General features: G+C 37.5%; 1 long non-coding RNA gene across 1 annotated transcript; it reads left to right on the top strand.

Moving 5' to 3' along the window:
* The first annotated feature begins 683 nt into the window (after positions 1 to 683).
* LOC309640477 lies at positions 684 to 26,469 on the top strand. The gene is made up of 2 exons (XR_014252255.1): positions 684 to 12,672; positions 12,986 to 26,469. It is a non-coding gene; the product is annotated as an uncharacterized lncRNA (long non-coding RNA).
* The last annotated feature ends 1,125 nt before the right edge of the window (positions 26,470 to 27,594 follow it).

The raw sequence follows: 27,594 nt of genomic DNA, 5'->3' as shown, positions 1-27,594 counted from the left end.
TCGTTTGATATACCTTTTAAACTCAAATTCCCCAATAATGTTCTAAAAATAAAGCAGCAGAAGTAATAAATATCTTAAAAAGGAAACGGACTTCTATATCTTCAAATTTTCCTCTAGTTCCTTACTGGAACTCTGATAACTCCCTATTTCATTTACCCATAAAATAGGGCCTATTGGCTTAGCCAAGAAAGACAGAAAAAATTATTTAAAATAAGTATTCAAGTTGAGGGCACCATAGAGAGTTACTCCAAATTTTCCAAGGTTGTGACTAAATACTTTAAACTCATCTCAAGTTACAAGGCATAATCTCCATCTGAGGCCACATTAAAATAATTGTACCACTCTCTTTTGAGAGTTCGGGCCTGGAAGAAAGTCGAAATTTTATCAAATCCAGAGGTGTTGAACTGTTTTAACGATGCCCAGGTGAAAACAAATTTAATCAAGTGGTTACATATAAGTCCCACAGGCAGCAAAAACCATGTCTTATTTGCTTTTTTTTTTTTTAACTGGTACTTTATTTATAACTACATAAATTGTAGACATAGGTTTACTTTTTAAAAATGATTTCAAAAATCATATGTTTGGAAGGTAATAGCAAAAAATAAAACAAAAAAGCAAAACCAACTAAACAAAAAACATCTGTTTTCTTGAGCTTACTTAAACATTTTTTTTTAATTGGAGTATAGTTGATTTAAAACGTTGTGTTAGTTTCAGGTGTACAGCAAAGTGAATCAGTTATACATATACATATATCCATTCTTGAGTTTACTTGAAGGCAAAATACAGTTTTGAAAGTGTCCAGGGAGAGGAAATTCCAGAATTTTCCTCAGTAACTTTTGGGCTGTGATGAACTGAGAATCTCATAGGCTGTCAGTGATATGTAGATCACTTTAAAAAGCATTAATTTATGTTCATAGCCTTAGATTTGTCTTCTCCCTTGCATTATTACAAAACTCCCACCATGACTAATTTTTTTTCTTTACCTGAATTTAGATAAGAATAAAAATTATTATGATTTTCTACTTTGGAAAGACACCTTAAAAATATACTCTGGAATATAGTTCAAAATGAATAGTTCTTTTTTTAATCTCCTTTTCATAGTATTTTATTATCATGGATTATATGATATTATTATTCATTCATTCATCTAGTCATTTATTTATTTGTTCATTCACAAGTAAACATTTGGGGTTTTTTTCAAATAAACATTTCTTGACCATTCTTTAAATGTCAGGCTTGGCATTGAAAAAGGCATGGGGAAAAACAAATCATAATACATGTTGCCAAAAACAATAATATGTCTGTTGATATGCTATGACGACACAGAAAAGGAAACAAGTAATAATGAATCATAGGATTCATAGGATATAAAATTTGGACAAGGAATTATATGTCCAGTCCCTTCGTTTTATAGATCAGGAAGCCAAAGCCCAGAAAGTAACTTGCTGAACATCATATGACTTGTTAGAATGGTAATGACATTGATGTCAATCATTAATTGAATGCATAATTAATTCTCAAAACACCACCCAAAGGCAATTAATATCATCCCCATTTCACAAATGAAGAAACCAAACTCAGAAAGATGAAATAGCTCATCCAAATATCATACTATTTGTAAATGGCAGACCTGTGATTCAAACTTAGTTCTGTTTGAATCTAAAACTGAGCTCTGAAACACCACACTGTTATTACAACTAGAGTAATATCTTCTAACATGTAGTCCAGTGATTTTTTTTCTTTGTAAGCCAATACCCCATAATGTAGAATATCTAAATTTAACCTAAAATTATACCCCCCAAATATGAATGTATTAGTGACTCAAATTTTACCCTACAAGCAAAAAATACTCTAAAATTCCTTATCAGAATTATTCTAAAACTAGTAAAGTTGTTTACAAAGTCAAATGTCTAGTAGATATTTGAGGTTGGGTGTGATTTTCTTTGAAAACAGAGTACCCAGGAAGAAAACATTAAAATATTCTAAGGCATTATGTTTCTTCCCCAGTTTTTTAGATGCACTGTTTCTATTTTGGAAGACAGTGGAAGATCATTTTCTTGATTCTTGGTGTCAGGACAAGCTGTTCTTCTCTGGAATGGCTGGTTTGATTTTAATCTATGAACACTGAATTTCATAACTGATCACATCCCCTCTTTGCCCAGGAACTGCAAATGTGAGACCCACCTCCGTCAGCCATACAAGATAGTGTGGCATATATTCCCATGGCTAATTTTACACTTGGTCTTCTTTTATTTATGAAATAATTTACCCATCATTAAAAAAATTCCTTTGTGGTATATAAATTTATCTGAACAGCCTTATGTCCTTTAGAGAATAAAATGGAGTGTGAATTTTAAGATGTTTTTTTCCTGAACTATATTTTGTAGATTTATTTCTAAGACTTGACAAAAAAACTTAGTGTAAAAGGAAAATGTTACAGAGACTAGAGTCATATAAGCAAGTTGTTTAATTCCTGGACGGCAAACCTCTAAATCTTTTTGCACTGATTCAGTCAACAGAGTAATTGGTATAGACTAGGGGTATTTCCTTGACAAAAAGATCCACATTCTACCTAAGATAGAAGGTATATTGCATAGTAGATAAGAGTATGAACTTGGTATAAAGTTGACCTGCATTTCCTTCCCTGCTATACCACTGACTAACTGTGAGACTTAGGAAAGTTCTTTATCGTTCTTAATCTTCACTTTTTTGTCAGCAAAATGGGCTAATAATTCTACCTTTTTTATATGGCTGCTGAGAGAATCAAGTGAGATAGTGCATGTAAGATGCTTGACACGTGGTAAATTTCCATACAGGTTAGTAATATTGCTGTCATTATTATGCTATACCAGTCTGGCAAATGCCATGAAGCTCATGGAGCAAGTTGTTGACTAGTACCCCACATGCTGTTAGGGATGGAAGCCCCAGGAGTGTGTCATAGGCGGGGTACCCAGGAGTAAGATTTCTGAGGGGCAGTGAGGGCATGGAGTAGTGGTCCAGTGGGCAAAAGGTGATCCAAAACTACTCCATGTATTTCACAATTTTGTCTAGGTCAGACCCTATATTTGATAATGCATACACATTCATATTTGTGAATAATTCTAAAAACAATGCTAAAAAGTATTTTCTCAAAAAAATCAGATTTGACCCTAAATGATATAGTGCACTGATGCATACCGGTCAGGACAGCTTTAGGCACAAGTACACGTGACACGTGCACAGTAAGTAAAAGACCCCCTGATGTGTGGTTGCTTAACTAAGAGAGGAGAGGTCTATATTTCTCACCTCACATAGTGCCCAGAGGCGGGCAGCCTCCAGGGATGGTTTGAGAGCTCAGTGGTGTCAGGGCTCTAGGTCCCTGACCAGGGGACCAATGGTCCAAAGGTGGCTAGGGCAACTCCAAGCATGATGTTACCGAACAACTGAATTTGAAGGTGGTAAGCAGGAGACAGCACAGGACAGAGAGTTTCTGCTCCTTCATCTCCCTTATCATTTCCAGAAAGCCACAGATACATCTCTTTTTTTTAAATTTAGGTTCACTTTATTTATTTTATTTTTTTCTTAACATCTTTATTGGAGTATAATTGCTTTACAATGGTGTGTTAGTTTCTGCTTTATAATAAAGTGAATCAGTTTACATACACATATGTCCCCATATCTTTTCCCTCTTGTGTCTCCCTCCCTCCCACCCTCCCTATCCCACCCCTCTAGGTGGTCACGAAGCACCGAGCTGATCTCCCTCTGCTATGCGGCTGCTTCCCACTAGCTATCTATTTTATGTTTGGTAGTGTATATATGTCCATGCCACTCTCTCACTTTGTCCCAGCTTACCCTTCCCCCTCCCCATATCCTCAAGTCCATTCTCTAGTAGGTCTGTGTCTTTATTCCCGTCTTGCCACTAAGTTCTTCATGACCTTTATTTTCCCTTAGATTCCATATATATGTGTTACCATACTGTATTTGTTTTTCTCTTTCTGACTTACTTCACTCTGTATGACAGACTCTAACTCCATCCACCTCACTACAAATACCTCCATTTCATTTCTTTTTATGGCTGAGTAATATTCCATTGTATATATGTGCCACATCTTCTTTATCCGTTCATCTGTCGATGGACACTTAGGTTGCTTCCATGTCCTGGCTATTGTAAATAGAGCTGCAATGAACATTTTGGTACATGACTCTTTTTGAATTATGGTTTTCTCAGGGTATATGCCCAGTAGTGGGATTGCTGGGTCGTATGGTAGTTCTATTTTTAATTTTTTAAGGAACCTCCATACTCTTCTCCATAGTGGCTGCACCAATTTACATTCCCACCAACGGTGTAGGGAGGATTCCCTTTTCTCCACAGCCTTCTCCAGCATTTATTATTTGTAGACTTTTTGGTGATGGCTGTTCTGACCAGTGTGAGGTAATACTTCATTGTAGTTTTGATTTGTATTTCCCTAATTATTAGTGATGTCGAGCATCTTTTCATGTGCCTGTTGGCCATCTGTATGTCTTCTTTGGAGAAATGTCTATTTAGGTCTTCTGTCCATTTTTTGATTGGGTTGTTTGTTTCTTTTTTGTTGTTGTTGTTATTGAATTGTATTAGCTGTTTGTATATTTTGGAAATTAAGCCCTTGTTGGTTGCATCATTTGCAAATATTTTTCCCATTGCATAGGTTGTCTTTTCATTTTGTTGATGGTTTCCTTTGCTGTGCAAAGGCTTATAAGTTTGATAAGGTCCCATTTATTTTTGCTTTAATTTTCTATTGCCTTGGGAGACTGACCTAAGAAGAAATTGGTACGATTTACGTCAGAGAATGTTTTGCCTATGTTCTCTTCTAGGAGTTTCATGGTGCCATGTCTTATATTTAAGACTTCAAGCCATTTTGAGTTTATTTGTCAGTTAATCTTCAACAAAGGAGGCAAGAATATACAATGGAGCAAAGACAGTCTCTTCAGCAAATGGTGTTGGGAAAGCTGGACAGCCACATGTAAATCAATGAAGTTAGAACCCTCCCTCACACCATACACAGAAATAGACTCCATATGGTCTTTTCTCTTATAATTTACTATATTGCATGAATATCACAGTGCCTGCTTGCATGTCCATGCATTCCACTATTTTTAAAGCCTCGGTCAATGTTTTATTCATCTACACTAATTCCAGATCACTAAATTGAAACACTTTCAATGCCATGGAGATAATTTGGGCTTAAATAAGGGGTCAAAGGCAGTCATTTTAAATTCTTGAGCTGAAAAGCAGTATGATTACATGAGTATTTTTGGAATAATAGATTTTAGCAGTGGGCTGCCTGGATGAGGAAGGGAAGACAGTAGAAACAGGAAGACAGAAGAGGAAGCTGACACAACAGCAATAACACATGAATAACAATGCTTTATATGTGCATAACATTATTTTGTGAAAGATGCTTTATGTGCAATTTCTTGGAAATTTAAGCCTTTAATTCTAAGTATATTAATCCTGTGAGCAGGTATTATTAGTCTCATTTTAAGGATAAGGAAACTTGGAGAAGATAGTGGCTTGGCCAATATCATGTAGAGGAAAGAGACACAAATCAAAGCCACTTCAATCAGAGTTCAGGATTGCTCTTACAAGAAGGTGGTGACAGAAGTCTTTGTCTAGGTGTTGGCAGTGATGTAGAGAGAAAGGAGAACTCCTGCAAAGCATGAGACCGATAAACCTTCAGAACTAGTTGACTGGTTGCAGATAGAATGTAAAGGAAGGGGTGAAGTTAAAGATACAGCCCAGCGTGCGACCCTGGTGATCCTAGAGAGTGACGTTCCTCTTAGCAAACCTGGGGAAGCAGGGGCATCACTGGTTAAACTCATTACAGAAAAGATAACATGAGCTTGTGGGACTGTGTGCAGACAAAGCTTTTCTAGGTTTGGATAGTAGTTTGTGATAAAAATACTGAACATTTGTTTTTACCATTTACCAGGAATCTACAGGGGCAGAGTTAAGCACAATGATACGCATAGTGCATTTCAAACAAACTATTTTTTTTTTAATTTAATTTATTTATTTTTGGCTGTGTTGGGTCTCTGTTGCTGTGCACAGGCTGTCTCTAGTTGCGGCGAGCGGGGGTTACTCTTCGTTGCGGTGTGCGGGCTTCTCATTGCGGTGGCTTCTCTTGTTGTGGAGCACGGGCTCCAAGCGTACGGGCTTCAGCACTTGTGGCTCACGGGCTCTAGAGCGCAGGCTCAGTAGTTGTGGCGCCCAGGCTTAGTTGCTCCATGGCATGTGGGATCTTCCCAGACCAGGGCTCGAACCCATGTCCCCTGAATTGGCAGGCGGATTCTTAACCACTGCGCCACCAGGGAAGCCCAAACAAACTTTTTTTTGAGTAGTTTTCTCATCTATAGTAGACTTTTAAGTTGCCCAGGCAACTGTTTTGGATCCTACCTTTTGTACCAGAACAGTGCTACCTATATTCTTTCCTAAAAGAGATGAGATGAAAAACTTTTCTTCTAAGATTTCACTGGACTATCTTTAAGGTCATAGTCAGTATCTAATTCTTCTATATTAATTTCGGTTCCTTGAATCCAAGGGCACTGAATGCCAAGGAGATAGTTTCAGCTTAATTCAGGAGCCCAAAGGGACTTGTAAATACGTGGCTCAGAGTATACTTTTGCAGATAAGTTTTTGAGCAATGGACAGTCTGGATTAGGAAGGGAAGATGGTAAAAGTAGGAAGAGAATAGACCTTATGTAAATTGGAGAGCTCAATATCTGATGTCAGGGAAGAGGACAAAGGAGAATTTTGAGATCTCTTTGGCTAGGGCAACAGAAATGCAAAGTCTGAGTGCTTAGAGCCAACCCAGGAAAGAGAGCTATTTCCTCTAGTGACCTTGTGTAATCCTAGGCATGATAAAATGTGGATGGCTTGGGAGAGCTGGGCTCATTTTCACACTCTCTTTAAAAGGCTCTCATCTGGAACACATTTTTTTGGGGGGGGGGTGTGGTGAAACAGAACAAGTCAAATACAGTCAGCCTGGGAAATTGAATTAACTATATATTTCTTCCCTTGGGTTTTCTCTGGTACAGCCTCTTCTCTTCTTTGCCAGTCCCCAGAGTTGATCTCCTGCTCCAGGACCTGCTGTAACAGCTGGTGATAGTTTCCACAAAACGCCTCTAAACATGAGAAATCATCTTCAGTAGACATGTTGGATAAGGGTTGAGTAGAGAGAATGGAATGTTCAACTAGATGTTTTTCTCTTGTCAATTTATAATTGTCTCACTGAAGTCTTTGTCTTCATTCTGGGCTAGATGGAAAGATTATATGCCTAACACAAATCAGATAGTTGGTCTAGAAAATTATTTGCCACATGATTGATTTCATGCCCACTCTCTGGGCTTCCTAGATTTTCTCTATACTCATCTCTCTTATAATTTACCATATTACGTGGATCTGAAAATGCCTGATTTTCTATGTCCATGTATTATACTATTTTTAAGGTCACAGCCAATGTTTTATTCATTTATATTAATATGGTTCACGGAATTGAAGGCTTTGAATGCCATGGAAAAACACTGATTTACATACACTTTACATAGATCTCAAGTTATGTGACTCACCCCCTCCCTTCCCATCACAGCATCCTCTCTTCTACCTCCTGCTTTGTCTCCATAATTTGTGCCTAATACTAATGTCCTCATGTTGCTCAGAGACCTCCACTTAGCATTTCTCCTTATCTGTTCTTATTGCCATGGTCCTATGTACCAGGCAATCCCTACCCTTTTCTTCATCTTAAAACTTAGGTTATGCAGATATGACTGAGAGTGGCGCAGGGTATGCGGGGAACAACAGGCAGATCAACAATAGATGTCAACTTCAGGACCCTGATCATTATAGGCAACCAGAGCCCATAAGCGAGAAGTCTCCCCCTGGCTCCAAAAATGAAGGCTAAAAGGGAACATAGTAGGAGAATACCTTGTGCTCTTGGTTAAGGCAACTGTTGGACCATATTCTAGGCTAATGTGTAGGACAAAGAGATGATAGAATCTCCTGTCTGAGAAATTTCAGCTATTGATTTGGAAACTTCAGGGAGGTGCTTAATTAGATCCTACATAGGTCATTTAGTTGTATGGAACTTAAACTTCCCACTGACCCATACAGAGAAGCTACATTTTACTGGCAGCTTATGTTCTAAAGTCAGAACATAGGACAAAAATTTAGTATAGGTAACACCACCCTCAGCAATCCGTTTGAAAGGATTAGGATTGGGCATTTACTATGCCAAGGTGGATCAGGTTAATTTCTCTTTAGTTGAGTACAAGATGAAGCATTGCTTTCCTTCAGGGGTCATGTTGTATGAAATATGTATATACATCTCTGAGCGCGAGGCTTGTATTCAGCAGGGTGATACAGTCATGTTATGAGAATCTCATGGAAATGCAGAGAAAGGTGGATCTACATCTTCCATCTCATAATCAATGTAGACTTAGCTCATGGAGTGGAATGGTGGGAAGAATTGCCTGCACTATTGAAATTTTCCACTCTCTCTCTCTCTCTCTCCTCCTCTCTTTTCCTCTTTCTCCTTTGTTTTGTCTTGAGGGCATTCAGTGAAATCCTTCTAAGAGAAATTCTTCTCAAACATGACTCCTCTATATAGGCTTTCATCCCTGGCAAAGGCCACACAGGGCCTCTTTAAGGAGGTCCCAATCTAGGGACTTTTGTGATAATAGCAATTGTAAGATTGGCCAAGGGAGAGAGATAAAAAGCTAGAAGAGACCTTGTATATGAGGTAGGTGACTTGTATAAGACCACATGACTGTTTCAAGAAAACTGAACAACACTAGATCTTTCAAAGAGAGGAGATTTAGTATAGGAAATTTGTTACACACAAGTTGGAAGGATGAAAAAGCAAAAAGGGGAGGCTAAGAGAATAACCCAGATATTAGAAACTTCAGGGATCATCTATCCCACCTAGAGCTGTGGGAAGGTAAAAGGAGAGGAAGTGTTACAGAATTTAGGAGCTTGGAGGAAGTGCTTATACATAGCAGGTGATCAGATCTTTAAGAGGGGTGCCTTACAGCAAGTGCTGGGACCTCTATAAAAGGAGGTGGAAGGCATGGCTGGTGCTAGTACCTCAGGTGGGGGAAGTGTATCAAAACTAGTAGTTTAGATCTCTATGGGGGCACTCTGTGGTTGGTCACTTAGACCGCCAATGGGGGTGTGATGTGCTGGGCAGTGCTGAAAGCATCTGAGTTCTGGAGGTGAGGCTGTCCTCCATAGCTGAAGAGACACCTATAGTTGCTCCCAATTTACAGTCTACTAGTGCCTCCTATTAGAGAATCTAACAGACAACAAGTTGGCAAAGGAGTCTGGGAAATTTAGATTGCAGGCCCCAGCCCCAGCATCACAGAGTAGAGTATAGAATACAGAAGTGGGCTCTCAGGGCTGAGATACAGCAGGTCAAGTAGGAGGATGGTGGCCAGGACCAGAGTCCAATCCAGATCATATTAATACAGCTTCTTCAATTCAGTTAACAAAGGAGAGAAAGAGAGAGAGAAAGAAAGAAGAAGGAGGAGGGGGAGATTGAAATTAATAATACCAAGTGTTGGAGAGGATGTGGAGCAAAAGGAACTCTCATATTTTTTCTGTTGAGAGCATAAATTGGTACAACCACTTTAACTGTATAGTTGTATCTAGTAAAGCTAAATATACATCTACCCTATAACCTAAAAATCCCACTCAAAGGAATACACTCAAGAGAAATAAACCTGATCTTTGGAGCCTAGGTCCTAAGTCAGCAGTCTGGGTACTACCAGGTAACTTTCTCCATAAATAACCACTGTAACATGTGGAAATATTTAGCTTCTGTTTGATCCAGTTAGAAGCAGGGAAGCAATAAGGGGATGGCAGCAGGAGCAGTGTTGGGAAGTGCTGGTGAAATCTACCTGGAGAGAGAGACACCTAGGGTTTTGTGGAGCCATAGAAAAATGAAAGCAGACAGCAGGGAGGAAATCACGTTTCTAATTTTAACATTCTGGCAATTCAAAACTGTAAGATATCAGAGTAAATGCCAAAACACCATTAGGATTACCTCCCAGTCAGATTATTATGCATGAAGAAAAATAGTCCACTCTGCTGTCGCTGAAATTGCAGGTTGGAGTAGGGGAAAGTATCACACATTCATCTGATCATCTAATATCGATTGGTCTATTAATCAGTCTACTGGTTGATGCATTCATTTATTCATCAGTCATTATTTAGAATCTGATTTAGGCTTTACAAAGATTGAGTGCTCCGAGAATATGAAGACCAGAGAGGCAGTATGCTGTAGTGTACGAGGCATGGGATTCAGAGTCATTCATATACTCACATTCATTCAATCAACAAATATTTATTCAGTGTCTACTGTCTTCCAGGCACTGAGATAATATCCTGGCTCCCAAACGTAAAATATGTATAACCTAGAAAAAATTGCTTAGTCTACCTGAGTTTCACTTTCAGTATTTGCAAAATGGAGGTATTAATACTTATTCAGTGGGTTTAGTTACATGGAATAAATAAGATCATGTATGTCAGCCCCTACCCCAGGGAGCTGGCAGTGCTTAATAAATAGGGACTCTAAGAGCTCCAGTTCTGAGAATCTCGTAGCCTGGTCCAGTTGTTTTTAAGCCCTGATTGTATAGTTGAATTACCTGGGAAGTATTTTTTGAAAGACCAACACCCAGGCTTCTCTTCTGAGTTTCTGATGTGATTCTGGTTTAGGGTTGGGTATTTTATGTTTTCTAAGTTCGCCAGGTGGTTTAAATGCACACACAGTGGAACCACTGGTCTAATGGTGAAGCAGACTTGTGAATAAAAAAATCTCAAAACAATATTATAAAAATTCAACATCGGATTAAACTAGGTACAGACACGAGGCTAAGAGAAGTAGCCTAGATGGAGGGCATCCGACTCCTGTTGGGGTATAACCCAAATCACAAGGTCAGTGGGGATAAGTCCAATTTGTGCTTGGTCTGGAATGGGACTGGTCAAGAGTCAAGGAGTTATATCTGGTAGCTGAGGTTCAGGGGTCCCTTAGCATTTCTTTGGGGGTGGGAAGTCACCGAATGTCAAATGAGCTGTACAAAATTGTTTTTAGATATGAATTTTTAGGAGGAAAAAACCCCTGTTGTTCAAAGGAAAATCCAATTTTAAGCATTGTATAAAAATATCTGCAATTTTATATTCAATACTCTAAAATTTAAAATTTTCTACTGCTTTTGAATTTTTATTTCATACATTGCCATCATATGGACCTTATTTAGAAAATGCTAAAATCATAAAAATATATATTTTCTCAGTGTGCAGTCACGTTGAAAACAAGTGGAAAGATAAAAATTCTTTTGTCGGTACAACTGTTTTTAATCAAGTAAATTAGGTCTAGTTTTAGATGAGGTCTGACTCATGTGCCTTTAATTCCATGGATAGACTTGAAATACCTTTTAATGAAAAGCTGTCATTCAGATTATAGTTCAGCTTCATAGCCCATCAAATTTGAGAGGATGGCAATAGATAAATATGTAGAAGATAAGTATAATTTTAGATATGATTTTACAGAATATGTTTGTCTTATAACTCTTAAAATTTGGAGAAGAACTCACATAAAATAGACTTTTATAGACTGCCTGCCATAAACTGAATGTTTGTGTCCCCCCAGAATTCATATGTTGAGACCTAATCTCCAGTATGATGGTATTTGGAGGTGGGACCTTTAGGAGGTGATCAGGTCGTGAGAATGGGGCCCTCATGAATGAGATTAATGTTCTTTTAAAAGAGACCCCAGAGGGACTTCCCTGGTGGTGCAGTGGTTAAGAATCCGCTTGCCAGTGCAGGGGACACGGGTTCGAGCCCTGGTCCAGGAAGATCCCACATGCCGCGGAGCAACTAAGCCCGTGTGCCACAACTACTGAGCCTGTGCTCTAGAGCCATGAGTCACAACTGCTGAAGCCTGCGCGCCTAGAGCCCGAGCTCCGCAAGAAGAGAAGCCACCGCAATGAGAAGCCCACGTACTGCAACAAAGAGTAGCCCCCGCTTGCTGAACTAGAGAAAGCCCACATGCAGCAACAAAGACCCAACTCAGCCAACAATAAATAAATAAACAATAAATAAATTTATGAAAGAGACCCCAGAGAAATCCCTTGCCCCTTCCACCATGTGAGGTTACAGCAAGAAGACAGCAGTCTATGAACCAGGAAGCAGGCTCTCACTAGACACCCAAACACTGAATCTGCAGGTCCCTTGATCCAGAATTATGAGAAAGAAATTTCTGTTGTTTATAAGCCACTCAGTTCATGGTAGTTTGTTACAACAGGCCGAACAGACTAAGACACTGCCTAAAAGTAAAATTTCTCCTCTGTGTTTGAAAAGTAGCCATTTCTCCAGATACCCACATGATCTGTACCTTTTAACCACATGTCCAGATGAAGTCATAGGAAAGAAAGTATTGGCTTTCCAATCATGTCCAAGGGTCAACAGAATCTTGTCAGATGTACTAGCTGACTAAAGATCTAGCATGGAAAGGTGTTTTTACCTTTACCTGGACTATCCATTCTTTTTCCTCTCCATTGTAACTTAAACAATGCCTCATGGAACATTTTAAATGTCTGTAGATCTGTATATTTTTTGGCCTTCTGTTTGTTCTGAGCAGATCAATGGGACATATATATGATGTTGCCTTTGTGTTTCTTTTTTTTTTTAATTAATTAATTAATTTACTTATTTTTGGCTGTGTTGGGTCTTCGTTTCTGTGCGAGGGCTTTCTCTAGTTTTGGCAAGCGGGGGCCACTCTTCATCGCGGTGCGCGGGCCTCTCACTATCGCGGCCTCTCTTGTTGCGGAGCACAGGCTCCAGACGCGCAGGCTCAGTAGTTGTGGCTCACGGGCCCAGTTGCTCCGCGGCATGTGGGATCTTTCCAGACCAGGGCTCGAACCCGTGCCTTCTGCATTGGCAGGCAGATTCTCAACCGCTGCGCCACCAGGGAAGCCCGCCTTTGTGTTTCTTGCAAATAATCTTTGGTTTTACCTCTGTCTTCTGAGATAGTATATTTCAGGGGTATATAGGAAAATTCCAGGCATGAAATTTAATTAGAGATCATAATATATTTAAATATGTCTTATGCTTTACTTTTACTATTTTTTAAAGGGTGCTAAGAGAAATATTAAAGCTACTTGAGGTCAAATCCTTTCATCTTTTTATTTTGTGGGTTTTCCCATTATAATTTTATACTGAAAAGATTCTCCTCACTCCAGAATTTTGGTAAGGGCTCAAATTTGTTATCTTCCACTATTTAACTCTTCAGTCTTTCCAGACTTAATATGGGAGCATGGAATGAAATGAGAAACTACATTGATTTTTATTGTTCTGAATTACTAAACAATTGTGTCAGCACCATTTATTAGAATAATGGCTGTCTTCTATATTGATTTGTCAGAACTTCATTATCATATAAAACTCATATGAAATCGGAAATAGAATCTATTGATGGACAGTCTGTTCTGTTTCATCAGTTTTTCTGTTTACATCTGTGCCAGTGACCTTGAAATATGTGTCAGTATATGGGAGGACTGGCACTCCTTCCCTTTAAAGATCTTATCTATTCTTGCCAAAATCTCGTTACATAGATAAACTTATTTTTTTAAAAATCTTTGGTAATTCTTAAAGTATAATGTCATAAAAAAATGGAAACATTATTGAAATATAAATAGGAAAAGCTGAAATTCCATGTTCTTCCCTGCCCTCACTTTTCCACTTCCTCCCTTCCCTAGGTATAACCACTGTCAACATTTTGGTGTCCTCAGATCTACTCTCAAACACCTGGTAAGGCTCAAAAATATTATCAGTGATTTTTTGTTGTTGAAACTGTGTTAAAGTTATACATTAAGAAAAATTGCCATCTTACGTTGTCTTCCTATTCAAAAACACATTATGTCCATTTAGTTAAGCCTTATTTTATAGATCTCATTTAAAACTTCATAATTTTATTTATATAGATTCCAACATTTTGTATTGTTTATTTCCAGATAGTTAATATCATGAAAGAATTTTTTTTCAGTCTATTGTCTTTCTAATCGCTGGTGGTAAACACAAATGCTCTTTGTTTTTGTCTAGTAGTCTTACTAATTTTAATAGCTTTGCAATGGATTATTTTGGGTTTTTATGTTACGTAATCACATCATGGGCAAATTTTGATAACTCCATATCCTCTATATTTGTATTTTATTTCTAGTTCATGTTTTATTGCTTTTTGAAAACTTTTAGAACAACAGTAAATAGCAATGGTAATAATAGAAATTCTTACTGGTCCTGATGATAATCAGATTATCTCTAATGACAACGTTTAGTATAAAATTGAAAGTCTTTGTTGAGAGGCAGAATGGCATAAAGTGAAGTCTCTGCAGCCTCACTGCTGGGTTCACATCCTGGCTGGATCTTCCTAGAGGTGTGAACTTAGGCAAGTTTCTTCTCCTCTCTGTGCCTCACTGTGCTTGTCTCTAAGACAGGGACAATAATAGTTTCTACCTCATACAGTTTTCATGAGGATTAAATAAATATAAGCATTTACAAGAATTTTGATACTATATTAAGCACTGATTCCATCAATAAAGCAGTGTGCTTTATTTTATCAATGGCTTTTAGACACATTCAAAATGCACTAATAATTCAGAACAAGAGCAGTGTACTCGTTTAAAAACATTCTACTGTTGAAGTGTAGTACTTCAGCGTTTTCTTTTTTGCCCCTCTCTGTTTTCATGCTGAAGTATATGAAATTAGCTCAATATTTTCTATTCCAACATTTTCCAAAGAATATTATTTATTACTTGGAGTCTGTGTAAATTTATATCATTTGTATTTCTGTAGTTTTAGGCTGCTGGAAATGAAGTGTGGTGTTTTAGTAGTTCCAGCTGCTATAAAGCCCTGCTGCCTAAGCTGATGCCACTACCTTTTCACCATTCGTTCAAAAACAGTACTGCTCTTTATTCTTTAAAAGGAATTGTTAAGTTTAAGGTGGCTCCCGTGGTCAATTTCTGCCTTATACTGGCTTCTGCCTAGTCAGCACAGATATGATTGGGTGTGTGTGGCATGGGGCCCCAGGAAGGCATGACAACTAGAATGTATCAGTCTCTGGCTTCACAGATATTCTCTTTTTCCTAGATACTCTCATTCCCTAGAGGGTCTCCTCCAATCTCCAGACTTAAATGCCATCTGTGTACTAATGACTCCCAAATTTTTGCCTCCAGCCCTGACCATATTCATGTATCCAGCTGCCTATCTGATATTCTTATGTCTGGGGTTAACCAGAATGTCTCTAATATTACATTTTGTATGATATGTGTTGATTCTGTATAGTCCTTGTTGAGAGGCAGACTGGCATGCAGTCTCAAGTGTTAACCTTCTTATGTCTAATAAGTATCTCAATTTTAATATCTCCAGACCTGCTCATCCCTCGTTTTCTCCATTAGAGTAAAGCGAAGCACTGTCCTTTACTTTGCTCAGGTCAAAACGCTGGATCACTCATGACTCCTTTCTTTCTTTGAAATCTTCATCCACTCCGTTAGTAAACCGATCAATTTTACACTCAAAATTTACCTAGTATCCCATGGCTTCACACAACCTCCTCCGCCACCGTTCCAGCCTGAGCCATCAGCACTTGTCGTTCAGCTCTTCTACAGAAGCTCCCTTACTGCTCTCCCCGCTGCAGTCCTTGTTTCTATGTGGTCTATTCCCAACACAGCTGCCAGAACCATCCTGTAAAATACAAATTAGATTTGTTGTTCCTCTGCCTCAAATCCTCCATTGACCTTTCATGTTAAACTGAAAACCCCAAGGCCCCTGACGTCCACCAGGTCCTCCGCTTCCACACCACACCCCGATTTATGACATTATCACATACTACTCTCTACCTCTCTCATCCACTCCAGCCTCCTGCATCTCTCTGCCCATTAATTATTCTCCTGTGTCAACGCCTTTGTACTTGTTGCTTTATCTCCCTACAACATTCATCCCTTAGATGTCCACAAGGCTCCCTCACTGTCTTCAGGTCTCTACTTAAAAATAGCATCTTATCCAAGAGCTTTTCCCATGATGCCACATAAAATGGTCCTTCTTCTCTACGCTGGTCGCTATCCATTCTCTATATCATTTTTCTTCATAGTACTTGTTTTCATTTGACACTTCTTTTGTTTGCTTCTTGTCTGTCTTGTTCACCAGTATATCCCTAGTGCCTAGAAAACTCTCCAACATCTAGTAGGTACTCAATAAGTGTTAAATGAATGAACACTGTCATTATATGAGGACAATCTGTAATATATTTACAGTTAACGATATAAGGATCTGAAAGGCATGAAAACTAATACACATCATGTGTTTCCTGGCTGCCAGCCCTGTGCTAGAAAGTTTATACAGAGCTTCTGAGAATAGGGGAACTTATTCAGTAGAGTCTAATGTCTATTTAGAGATTTAACTCTTTGCAAGGATTAGATTGTTATATAGGTGGAATGATTTCAGAAATGCTCACAAAAATAAAAGTTTATCTAGTCCCCTAAGGCCTTAGATATATTTAAATGGGGGGAAAGCCATCCATTTCATTCATGATGAAAAAATTAACATGTTAATCCTTCATTAGAGAGGTGAGATATGTTGAGTTATGACTGTTGTGTAAGTGTTTATTTGAGCACATTTTGGTAGAAGTGAGGGAAATGACACGGAATAGAGAAGTAGGGGCAGCAACAGCAAACTGCCCATTCCTCTGAAGCAGCACAACCTCACTGGTAAGAGCAAACAGCATTCCCATGGGCCTGGTTTTAAATTCTTGCTCTGAATTTGGTTTCTCTGTGGTCTTTGGCAAGTGCTCTGAATGTCCGTTTCCTAACTTAAATAATAAATTTCCTTAAGTATGAAGGGTGAAACTATAAGGGTAATGCTTAGGACAGTGCCTATCAGATTTAGAAAACGGGCAATAAATAGTAGCTCTTTTAAATTTTTCTCTAGGGCTAGATTCTATTTCATAAAGAATCTTGTTAAAGAATGAGTATTGGATGTCAATAATTAGAGAAAAACACTTCACAATTCCATCATCAAAGAGATCCTTAATGTTTTACTTCATTGGATGGGCACTGTGACTTCCCGTATAAATGTTTTACTGGACAGATGCTGTGACCTCATTCAAATATATGCTTTCAGTACCTCTTATAAGTGTTCTTGAAGCTCATTATTTATTGTACAGGGTCCAACTTGAGGGCTATGAGGTCTCTTTTTTCCTACCTGAATGAGTTGAGGGTTCTCGAACACTCTGACTACAAGGCAATGCTTGGAGGGGGTCTTAGGGTCTTAAGTTGTCCTCATGTGAGAAAGCAAGCCTATAATTTATAAGTGTTACGGAATCCAGGAATGTGGTTGTCCAGACGCTGGCTCATGAGCATCTCCTTCTTTCTTCCCCAGTGGAGTTTTTTTATAAATAATTACCATCTTCTTTTTAAGTTCTGAGCTTGTAGTCTTGTTTTCTACATCATAATGATGTAACACTGATTATTAAATTAACTAAAGTATTGGGAGTATAGCTGTATTGTGAAGGTGGGAGAGGAAAGGTGAAGGGAAGTGTGCTGAATCTCTCATAACAGGAAGTCAATAAGTAACTGAAATAAATACATGAATTAAAGAATATGTATATTATTTAAAAGTATGGAGGTAAGCGTAGTAAAGATAAAGACGTGCATTTATCAGATAGAACATTTTCAATAGATTAATGATGCTACTATGAGCTGACTATGTCCAGATGCTGTGGGAGTACAGCTTAATCATCTTGCCGGTGGGGAAAGACTTATTATAGGAGAGATACTCAGGTGTCTCTTTTAGAAACAAGGGGTATAGAGGATTGGTCTTTATGAGATAGATTGTGATCATAGGGTAGTTAGGTAGGGAAAATATTCTATACTGGAGGGCAGGGTTCCCCTCCCCACCCCCACTTTTCTTGTCAGAAACATAGACTCATTTTCTAAAGTTACTTTTACTTTAGCCTTTGAGTTCCCAGATCCATTCTCTCTTTTTTCAACGTTCCTGGTCTGGAATCTGGTAACTACAAATGGAAATCCTGAGGATAACACTCTGGTGAGAGAAGCAGAATAAGGAACCTCAGAGATCACTTGCCAGGAGGTGACCAGACTGGACAATTTGCTTTTATTTTGACACTTCAGAGGCTATATATCCCAGATATGGAACCAATCTGGGATAAAACTTTGAAAATGGTTAAGCAGTACTTTACATCTTCACATCGAAAAGAGCCTCAAGACCCTCTAAGGCCTTTTGCTCCTTAAAGTGTGGTGCGCAGAGCAGCAGCCATGCCATCACTGGGGAGGCTGTTGGAAAGCCAGTATCTTATAATTCATCCTAGTGAATCAGAATCCACTGAGTCAGAATCTGCATTTGAGTAAGATCCCCAGGTTATTTGCACATCAAAGTTGAAGAATCACTGGTTTGAGGAAGGAAGACGTGGAAACAGATGGGCTGATGGGAGTTGTAATAGCAAGGATTAAAAAGCCAAGCTGGAAGGAGTTGATCTCTAGCTGCACGTGGGCTGGAGCCTGGCTGGGTCACAGAAGCTGGTGAGCACAAGAGAGGAATGCATTACAGGGCTAAATGGACCATCAATGTCTAGTGCCAGTTACTGGGAAGGAGAAAGAATTTTCAGATTAAGAAACGAAATAATCTAGTGTAGAGATTTATTTTTAGCTCCAGCACTCTGCTCCCCACTCAACCCAAAGATGGACAGGCAAAGGCAGAGGCATATGCAAGATGGCTAGAAGTAGTGATCCTTTCCAAAGTTAAAGAAGTATAGCTGATGAGAATTTTTCTCTCCTCTTCCTGAAATGTTCAGAGATATATTTTCTGACATATCCATCTCTTCTTAACAAGAGAGAAAAATAACACCTAATTAAGACTAAAATATTCAGAAAAAATATTAAAATTCATAAAACCTAATGATAGGTCTCCCTTCATCTCTCATTTACCAATAGAACTGTTAAGCTGGTCACACTTCTAATTTCTACAGAGAAATTTGTGAATCAAAAGATTTGAAATGATAAAGGCTAATTTTAGTAGCTCCTCATCCCAATGAAGATATAGATGATTTTAGCATTTTATTTTCCAAAGATCTTAAACTTTTTATATCTCCTGGAATGTCAGTGCAGGCCTTGAAATTCACAGACTCATAATCCCATAACGCAAACAGGAAAAGCAGAGAATGGTTTTGAAACAAGTGAACCATGATATACTTAGCTCATGTTGGACCCCAAAAAATATCTTATTCACCTACTAAAAACATTCATTCCCACACCATGTATGTAATCACCCATTGACTATATATTAAATATTTATATATAGTAAAGAGTAAAGATCCCTTCCTTTATTGAATAGTTTATATATTTGCTAAAGGAAATAACAGTTTTGCTTAGGTAAGTAAGCCATTAAAAAAATACCTGGAGGCTGATTTTTATAGTTATCTAAACTTTAATCATCTTATTGAAGTTCCTTCAGAATTCTTCTCAAGATACACTGTAACTTAAAATAAAAATGGGGGAAAAAGACATTTATGCACATTTACAAAAGCTTCCAAATGGCTGATTTTCCTCTTCTATCTTTGTCATTGTTTCCATCCCAAGCAGCTTAACCATTTTTCTGCACTATTTTGTGTCAGAGGTTTGGTAGGTTATTTGGATGCAGTAGTAAGTGATGTTTCTACAAAATGAAGCAATTGAAGGATAATTATCATTTGAAATATCTCCCAAATGTTCATATTTTGTGTGTCGGATTTTTTTTGAAAAAATTGGAGTTAGATAAGAATCTTATCTGAGATCTTTGTTATCTCCAATCTTCAGATTCTTTGGGTTTTCTAAAGGCTCTCACTGTTTATAGACCGTTCTTTTGCTTTCAAGAGCTCCTCAAGAGTAAGCACTTTTGCATGTTCTTGGTCCTGGATTTCTCACCGACAAACTCAGGACCTGAGGAACGTGACACATCAATCACATTCAGATTGTGGAAGAGCCCTGTTCCTTTTCTTTGAACATTTTGGTGCTATTGCTTAAAAGTTGAGCCATAGCTGGAAAATAGGGGCTGGGAAATGGAGAATGCTTTAGAGTTGGTATGAGGAGGAGGGAGAAAGAGAAAGAGGAGAAGCGTGTAAATGCCTCTAGCAGAGGTTTTGACAGATGTCTGGGGCCAGGTGAAAGAGTAATTGAGGCAGAATTTTTTTCTTTTTGCTTATGTTTCCATTTGTATTAAAATATCAGAGTTGTTGCTGAATCTATTTTATATGAATCTACTTTATATGATAAGGTAATAATTAGGTAAGCTGGAGCAAAGATCTGGGCCAGGGCATTAAGGATACAATGGCTATAAAAATATAACACACAAAACTCTGTATACAGAGAAAGTAAAAATTATATCAGTGGTTTCTGGAAGTGGGGGAGACATGGGGCAGGGGGGATAAATAGTGGAGCACAGAGGAAAATACTCTTTATGATACCATAATGGTGGATACATATCATTATACATTTGTCCAAAGCCATGGAATGTACAGCCCTAATGTAAACTGTGGATTCTGGGTGATGATGATGTGTCAGTTTAAGTTCATCGATTGTAGCAAATGTACCACTCGCGTGGCTGATGTTGATAATGGGAGAGGCTGTGCGTGTGTAGGGGTAGGGGGTATATGGGAAATTTCTGTACCCTCCAGTCAATTTTGCAGTGTACCTAAAACTGCTCTGAAAAAATAACATCTATTATATATCTGTATCTATAGTTATATCTCACATTAGCCTGTGCATTTGCTTATGTTTGACTGCTATGGAAAGGAATGTTACATAATTTGCACATGAACAAAAAAGAATATATACAGTAATCAAGAAGGAATAGAAAACCAGCCATCTCTAACTGGCCTCCATCCAAGAGTATTATGAGATGAATATCTGTTAAGAGTATTTTGAGATGATCTTATAACTGTGCACCTGTGAGAACAGAGAGGAATCCAACATGAAGTAATATCAATTGTGCAAAAGTTACACAAAATGCATAAAAAAAGGCAAAATCTGAATTATTTAGGCAGCATACATATGTTTCATGACTAGCATAAAAGAAATGAAGAAAAAGAGGTTATTTTATTTTATTTTTTAAAAATTTTATTGGAATACAGTTGATTTACAATGTTGTGTTAGTTTCAGGTGTATAGCAAAGTGAATCAGTTATACATGTACATATATCCACTCTTTTTTAGATTATTTTCCTATATAGGTCATTACAGAGTATCGAGTAGAGTTCCCTGTGCTACACAGTAGGTCCTTAATAGTTATCTGTTTTATATATAGTAGTGTGTACATGTCAATCCCAATCTCCAAATTTATCCCTCCCTCCTTTCCCCCCTGGTAACCATAGGTTTGTTTTCTACATCTGTGACTCTATATCTGCATTGTAAATGAGTTCATTTGTACCATTTTTTTAGATTCCACATATAAGCGATATCATATGATATCTGCCTTTGTCTGACTTACTCAGTATGACAATCTCTAGGTCCATCCATGTTGCTGCAAATGACATTATTTCATTCTTTTTTATGTCTGAGTAATATTCCATTGTGTATATGTCCCACATCTTCTTTATCCATTCCTCTGTCAATGGACATTTAGGTTGCTTCCATGTCTTGGCTATTGTAAATATAGTGCTGCAATGAACACTGGGGTGCATGTATCTTTTTGAATTATGGTTTTCTCCGGATATTATGCCCAGGAGTGGGATTGTTGGATCATACGGTAGTTTTATATTCAGTGTCTTAAGGAACCTCCATACTGTTCTCCATAATGGTTGTACCAATTTACATTCCAACCAACAGTGTAGGAGGGTTCCCTTTTCTCCACCCCACTCCAGCATTTATTGTTTGTAGATTTTTTGATGATGGGCATTCTGACAGTGTGAGGTGATAACCTCATTGTAGTTTTTATTTGCATTTCACAAATAGGTTATTTTAAAAGCTCAATGCAGGGCTTCCCTGGTGGCGCAGTGGTTGAGAGTTTGCCTGCCAATGCAGGGGACACGGGTTCGAGCCCTGGTCTGGGAAGATCCCACATACCGCGAAGCAACTGGGCCCGTGAGCCACAACTACTGAGCCTGCGCGTCTGGAGCCTGTGCTCCGCAACAAGAGAGGCCACGATAGTGAGAGGCCCGCGCACCGCCATGAAGAGTGGGCACCGCTTGCCGCAACTAGAGAAAGCCCTCGCACAGAAACGAAGACCCAACACAGCCAAAAATAAATAAATAAATTAATAAATTAAAAGCTCAATGCAAATTGAACTCTTTGATCTTGGAAAAAGACAGTATTCCTTTGAGGATGAAAATGGCTCTTTTGCTTGAGGAAACACCTTACAGACAATGCACTGTTTTGAAAGACAGAGTCTAAATGAGAGGGCTTTAGGCAAATAAAAGCTAAATAGTTCTACAAAATGAAGTGGAAGAAAGATTAATTACTGGCACTTGTAAAAACAAGGATTCGGGGTCTTGGTAGAGAGAAGAAACTTGATCAAGATGGCAGCCAGCAAGGTCCTAAAGGCAAGAATGATTAGCAACTAATCCACCTGAGAAGGGATGGCCATGGACCTTTAAAACACCATGAATCACTGTCTCATCTGAGGCATAATCTAAACCTCTATGTGATACTCCATCCTTTAGGGGAACCCCATCACACACGGAAGCCAAGTGCTCAGAGAGTTGTTGGAAGGTGTCAGGGGGAATGAGTGAAGAAAAAAATAGTCATGAGAAGTAAACTAATGAGCTGTGGATTGAGAGTTCAAAAGAAGGAGGAGTTCACAATACTCAGGATTCCTCTTCGATCTACGGAAAGGCACAGACTTTGCACAATGCATGAGATGAGGCTAAAACTATTTTATTTGGATATTAAAGGAGAGAGAGAGCACAGAAAGCTCACGGTTTAAGGCATCCATCTAGGCAGTAGATACTTATGACAGACAAGTTAATGAGAGTGGTTGTGGTCAAAACATGGATGACTTGGTGAACCACGGAAGCTGGGATTTGGGGAGGGGGATAAACGTACGCTTTACTTAAGTTCTGCTCAGTTCCACTGGGTTGTGCCTAGGGACGAGTGTCCACTACTGTGGTGGTGACAAAGCCTTTCTAATAAGATTGAGTTTGAATCTGTAAGTTCTTTTTTCTCAGTCAAGATGATCTTAGTTAGGCTCTCCAGATTTATTAAAGTGATTTTCCCAAGATCATTCACCTATTGATGGTGGAAAAACTTGGGGTTTTTGATTCCCTGGTACAGTCCTTTTTTTGTTTTAATTTTTTTTTTTATTGTACAATGCTCTTATATTGATAATTAAAGCTTCTCACTTTTGTTAAACACTCACAATGTCTAACATGTGTAACATATAATTACCATATATATATTTTATATTTAGAATATCTATATTAAGTATATTAGTCACGCAGCTACTATAGACAGCATCTACTGTATGAAGATGCAAAGGTGAAGAAGACATACCTTTTACTTAAAAGGTAAACACGATGTGGTTGTCATGGAGAAGATAGGCCAATAAACCAACATTGCAAATCATTTTGCTGTGTGTCGTAGTGAAGGTATTTAGAGGGCATTTGGAAAGCAGAAGGGAAGAAACATTTAACTCTAGAGATTCAGAAGGGATACCTATAGAGAGTGAGTGAATGAATGAATTTTACACTAGCACATTTCTTTATGAGTCTCGTCTCGTATACAATGAAAGTATTATTTCAGTTCTACCTGATTCGTAGGACCTTGTGAAAATATGCTTTGGTAGAATCCTGTTTATTCTAAAACGTTTATAAGTGTTTAAAATAACAGTGAGTTTTAAAATTACAATGTTTTAAAATAAAGACTTCAAATTCCCTTTCTTCCATTCTGGGCATTCACTGCTTCTAGAATTTAAGCCAAACTCAAAATAAGCCTTTTAGCTTATGCTATTAAGGTTTAACTTGTAAAAGAAAAATAATGTTACAACATAAGTTGAAAGTTAATATGATCTGAATTTATTAGCCCACAGGGTAAAGAATTATGATTTGAAAGACTATTAAATGGGCCCAGAAGTCAGTCTTACCAAGTTCTAGAAACAAGTAAACAGATGACATTTTTAGAGGATGACACACAAGACCTCAGCTAACCCAATAATTTTGGTTTTCTTAATATATAACAAAATTAATTTGCTTTTGTGACTATAATTTATTGAAAAGGCAGTTACAGAGTTTCACCTGTTCTCGCTATAGTCAAAGAGTATAAACATGAACACATTTGTGCTCAGATATTAACCTATCAATAGTTACCAGCTGTAGAGCAGGTCTGTGTTTTTTTCAAAATCAGCATAATTAACTTGAAATATATTTTTCTATTAAACGAGATTGTAAGAGAATTATTTCAGACAAATTTGATTTTTTTTCCTTTTTTTGATCAGACATTTTTACAATTGAACTATAGTTGATTTATAATATTTTATTAGTTCCAGGTGTACAGCACAATGATTCAGTATTTTTAAAGATTATACTCTATTAAGAGTTATTACAAGATAATGGCTATAATTCCCTGTGCTCTATAATATATCCTCGTTGCTTATGTATTTTATACATAGTAGTTTGTACCTGTTAATCCTCTACCCCTAATTTTTCCCTCCCCGCTTCTCTCTCCCCTTTGGTAACCTCAAGTTTGTTTTTGATATCTGTGAGTCTATTTCTGTTTTGCTATATACATTCATTTGCATTATTTCTTAGATGCCGCATATAAGTGATATCATATGGTATTTGTCTTTCTCTGACTTATTTCACTAAGCATAATACTCTCTAGGTCCATTCATGTTGCTGCAAATGTCAGAACTTTATTCTTTTTATGACTGAATAATATTCCATTGTATATATACACCACATCTTCTTTATCCATTTGTCAAATTTGATATTTATTTTTATGTATAGAATCAAGCTAATACACAATAAAACTGAGTAATAAATCCACCAGTTATTTCAATATAATCCCACAAGCTATTTTTTTCTGTAAAGGACCAAATATTAGATATAATCACAAAACATTTCAATATTCATCAAAACCATAACCATACAACTGTCCCAAGAAAACACACTGAAATTCTTCTATACAGCATAATAAGCTAGGAGATACAGAACATTTGAAAAAGCAGTTCCAAAAATGGAATACTAAATATACAACATCAATTCTTAATAAATTTACTATAATAATGAGCTAAAGCATCATAGAATATGTTGTCAGAAATCCTGTGATATAAAGACAACTACTTTCAAGTGTGGAAATGCTAATTATTTTATATTAATGCTAATTGTTAATTATTCTGATATTACTATATTCTCAGATTTCCCTTTCTGAATTTGCTAATTTGACCCTGGAACACAAAAATATTTAATTTACTCTATAACAATTTGTTTTTATTTAACATATAAATTAATGTAAAAAGATGTGATATATATCCATTATATATATCTATAATAAAAAATGGCATTTAATTTTCACCTATAATATATATTTTTGATGCTGACATACTATAGGTCACATGTACATTTTCATTCATCATAATTTAATGTACCTAAAAACTGAGTTAGAACAATATTCTTAAAATGCCTATGTGTGCACTGGAATTTATGATTCAACCCATTTAAGGCTCTCTTGGGGCCTTAAAGGAAATAACTCTTCCTGTGAATAGTTCTTAAATTTTTGCTCAAATTGGCAGAGGTCAAATTGTAATTAAGAAACATTCTCTAATATTTATTCTCCATGTGCTACTCATGATGTCAAGTGTTGCCAATGACACTGAGTGGCACTAAAAGGACCACAGGGAGGGAAAGGGCAGGGATACAGTGGCTGCTTCTACACCTCCAGGACTAGCATTCCAGGTGGCCCTGCCGTGAGCTTAGTCTAAATAAAGAAGTTGCCTCCAGTATGAAAATCCGTAAGGGCGCAATTTACATGGGTTTAAAGGAACCAAATCTCTGATATTTGGGGTTAAGAATGAGGCTTAATTTCTCTCTAGATGGCTACTAATTATGGTAGGGTCGAACTCTGAAGCTATAATTTAAAGCTCTGAGTGTCCAATTATGTTACAAAAATATAGGTTTTAGAGTCTGAAAAACATAAAAATTTAACCTAATTGGATTACTTTACTTGTGAATAACAGAATGAAAGTTGTGTTTCTTAATCATCAGTGGTTGTCCATTCTAGGAACTATAATAAGTTTGGAAGGGTACTTGCATGTTATTAAGACTACTTGATTTTTTTTCTCTTTAAAAACCACACCCAGGATTTCCCTGGTGGTCCAGTGGTTAGAACACCGTGCTTCCACAGGGTTCCATCCCTGGTGGGGGAACTAAGATCCTTCATGCCATGCGTGTGGCCAAAAAAATAAAATAAAATAAAAATAAAAAAATACCTCCCTCTCTTAAAAAAAAAAACAAAAACCCTTCCCTCAATCATGGCAATGAGACTTCTTTGCTGATGGTGGAAGTTCTGTGTGTAGGACAAATATTTAATTAACCAAAGAATTTCACTAATTTCCTTCACAGTTATTTTTACACTTTAAAAATACATGTCCAAAAATTAACCCATTAAGCACTTAATATGTACTTAAAAATGGTTTTTTCATCATCAATTAATGTTTATCAAATGTCCAATAGAAATATCACCAGTTTCTCCTTACTGGTGGGTTATCAATTGCATTCCCCATACCCACATAGGTACATTAATATTGTATACTTGCAGGATCTTCCCACAGGTAACTGCCAAATAAAATAAGGTGATGCAACACATTTATCCTTGACTGCAAACCTTCATTTGTTAAGATATCTCAGGTCTTCTCTTTGGTCAAGAAAGGGAAATATTCCCTTCCCAGCATTCTCTTCTTCCTTACCACCTACAATTTCCTTTCTTCTGAAATAGACGGTCAGGACTCTTCCAATTTGGAATATTGTTTTGGGAGATCTAAATGCCATTCCTGGGTGTATAACGTTAGGAAAGTTTAGCAGCTAGGTAAGTTAAGCTTCTCAGCCTAAACTGCAAAGAATAAGACCATGTACTTGCCTAGTGCAGAACTAGCACCCAGATCTTCTGGTGTCTCCCCAGCCCCTTTTCTACTATCTCATGTCCTGATGCATTTAAAAGGAGAAAACATGGCTGGGTAGGTTAATTTGCACCCTATTTGAGAGATGTTCCTGGAAATAAGGTTCGAACTGAAATTTTTTACTTGGAGATACACGTCAACATTTTGAAACAATTTATACAAGAACTATGAGGTTATTATTTTGGAATTGCGTTTAGAAAAAAGCGGGCTCATATTTGTTCCAAACTAAAAGGCTTTAGTTTTGAGTTGTCAAAGTAAAGTTGTCAAAAGGGCTGACAACGTTACAGAGGGCAGGGATACTGAGATGCTGCTATGACTCAAATAATGAAGAATTGATTAATTTAATTGATGGCTCATATTGGACAATGCCCTTTAAGAGACATATTTGTTATTTTTAAAAAAGCAGAATTCTAAAACCTAAGGGCTTAATCTCTA

Source organism: Balaenoptera physalus, assembly GCF_965194825.1.
Source record: "Balaenoptera physalus genome assembly, chromosome: 13".
Lineage (NCBI taxonomy): Eukaryota > Metazoa > Chordata > Mammalia > Artiodactyla > Balaenopteridae > Balaenoptera > Balaenoptera physalus.
The sequence above is the reverse complement of the archived record's forward strand: the minus strand, read 5'-3'. Positions and strand labels throughout refer to the sequence as shown.